Source organism: Balaenoptera acutorostrata, chromosome 6 (genome assembly GCF_949987535.1).
Source record: "Balaenoptera acutorostrata chromosome 6, mBalAcu1.1, whole genome shotgun sequence".
Classification (NCBI taxonomy): domain Eukaryota; kingdom Metazoa; phylum Chordata; class Mammalia; order Artiodactyla; family Balaenopteridae; genus Balaenoptera; species Balaenoptera acutorostrata.
The window spans coordinates 77,346,396-77,348,967 of record NC_080069.1 but is presented as its reverse complement, the minus strand read 5'-3'; the positions used below and the strand labels follow the sequence as shown (position 1 = coordinate 77,348,967).

At 37.9% G+C, this 2,572-nt stretch overlaps 1 non-coding gene across 1 annotated transcript; it reads left to right on the top strand.

Annotated features, from left to right (window-relative positions):
- The first annotated feature begins 225 nt into the window (after window positions 1-225).
- LOC114237963 (U6 spliceosomal RNA) lies at window positions 226-332 on the top strand. Its single transcript, XR_003623408.2, has one exon. It is a non-coding gene; the product is annotated as a U6 spliceosomal RNA (small nuclear RNA).
- Window positions 333-2,572: the final 2,240 nt, after the last annotated feature.

The window sequence follows — 2,572 nt, the reverse complement described above, 5'->3', positions numbered from 1 at the left end:
TCCAAGGTTGGAGTTGTATTGTCCCATTTTGTAGGCAAGAAAACTGAGGCTGAGATTCCTGAAATTGTACAGCTGATAAATGGCAGAGCCAGGACTAGAACGTAATTCTTATCCTACTTTCCCTGCTGTCTAATACTGGACTTAGTATGGAGGCAAAATGGCTCCTCAGAACTGGGATTCAGACTTTGGCCCTGAAACAGGTTGATAGTCAAGAATCATAGGTCCGTGCTCGCTTCGGCAACACATATACTAAAATTGGAATGATACAGAGAAGATTAGCATGGCCCCTGCGCAAGGATGACATGCGAATTCGTGAAGTGTTTCATATTTAAAAAAAAAAAGGAATCATAGGTCCTACCTTGAAATAACAGACAGAGACAACTGATTATGGCAGATAAATGGAGAAATGAGTAAAACCATACTTTTAAAATCAAATATTTTATGCATATAAAATAATTTATGGATATGTCATTTATATACAAAATATGAATAAAAATAGGTAAGTTATAAAGAATATAATAAAATAAACACATATGTGCCCATCACCCATGTATATAAAATTTCTTCATATATATATAATATATATATAAAGAATCTCTTTATCCAGAAATTACCACTGTCTTAAATTTTTTATTTTCCCCTTGCTTTTCTGTATGGTTTTATTACATGTCTATGTATATGCATGTGCAAAATATTTTATTAACTTTGTTTTTAACTTCATATGTAAGGTATTATACTTCAAGTATTCTTCTGCAACTTGCTTTTTTAAAATTTAACGTTACGTTCCCGAGATTTATCCATTTTGTCACATAGAGCTGTGGTTCATTCATTTTTACTGAGGTATGGTATTCTATTGTATGAACATACCTTAATCTATTCTTTCTGTCAATGGGCATTTGGATTGTTCCCCGTTTTTGACCATCACAAATAGTGCTATCATGAACATCCTTGTACATATCTCCTGAGCATTATGTTACTACCTAGAAGTAAATTTCTGAGTCACAGAGTATGCACATGTTCACCTTGATAAGGCAATGACAAATTGTCTTCTAAAGAGTTTAGACCAGTTTACACTGGTATCAGCAATAGCTAAGTATTTACATATCCTCTCAACATTTGATATTGTTATACTTTTTCATGTTTGCTGGTCTGGTAGGTGGAAAGTGGTGTCTATTAGTTTTAATTTGTAGTTCCTACATAATTTATTTGGTTGAGCATCTTTTCATGTATTTATTGGCTTTTCTGATTTCCTTATCTATGAAATAAATACAGTTCGTATCTCTCTTTATCTTTACTTTCTCAACCCATAATTTTATACTGACATGTGGGTGAGGAATTGGAGATACATGAATAGTGCCAAGATAAATGAATGAGTGGAAGAAGAGAAGACACCATGTTTGAAAGGCCAGAAATCAACGAGAATGTGGTGTGTTTGAGAAACCAACAGAAACCCCATGCAATATGTTGCTAAAATGCAAGCTTTGACTTTAAGGTAAGAGAGATCTGAAACTGAAGCAAGTTCTACAACAGACCACTCTATAGTAATTTCAAATTAAACATCCCTGGTTATTTGACTCCTGAATTCCAAATGATGGAATGATTTGTGGAGATGATTTTTTGGAGACAGAGTTATTTCCTCCAACCTCTGCAAGGGGGAGGGGACTGCGGTGCTCCCTTTCATCTCCAGATTAGAGAGAAGGACTTCCCTTGGACCAGTAGGAGAATTTAATATGTACCCTGAGGAGTTTAGGGGGCGTGGTGGACTGATGTCCACTGTGCTTTAAAAACTGGAGTCATCTGCAGTTACAGAGCCAGAAGAGAGGTCAGCAGGCAGCAGCTTGACGTCTACATTTGGTGAGGCATCTTTAGACAATATGAGCCAGGGAAGAAGTTTAACCCTTTCCTTACCACTCCTCTCTTCCCCTGCTTCAACCCGCTGGTGGAATCAGAAACCAGGTTTAGCACATTGGAGGGGGGTGGGAGAGGTGGGAGCACCATGTGGGGAAAAAGAGAAGAGACTACGACCCACCCTCTTCTTCCACAAGCAACCAGCCCACCTTGGGCTCCAGCATGGGGGAGGGGCACAATTCAATTTTGAATCAACTTGAGTGTTTTCAGTGTCATATGGGACTTGATGTTTTGAAATATTGAACTGAGAATGTGTTGACATTGGAAGTGAGCATAATATTTTCTATTACCCAATAGGGAACCAAAAAGTTATTGCAACTGCTGGTACTTTCATCTAAGTGTGAGAGAAGAAACAGTCACATGAAAGGTTAAAGGGACAGTGGGAGACATATTGTTTCTTCATGATGTTCTGATTTTCAAAAATGATATAACTAAAGAGCCGCAAGAGAAGAGATTGTAAAGAAGGTGGCAAAGGCCAGATCTGAAGCAGAATGAATCACAGGAGGATTTGGGACTTTCCCATAAAAGCCCTAGAAAGCCATTGAAGAGTTCTAGGTAGGGAAAATCTGTGATCAAAATAGTGCTTTTTGAAAAATCCTTCTAGTTTCAGAGTAAATGATGTCTTAAAGGGCAGCAGGGGCAGGGGTCACCCAGAGGAGGCCAT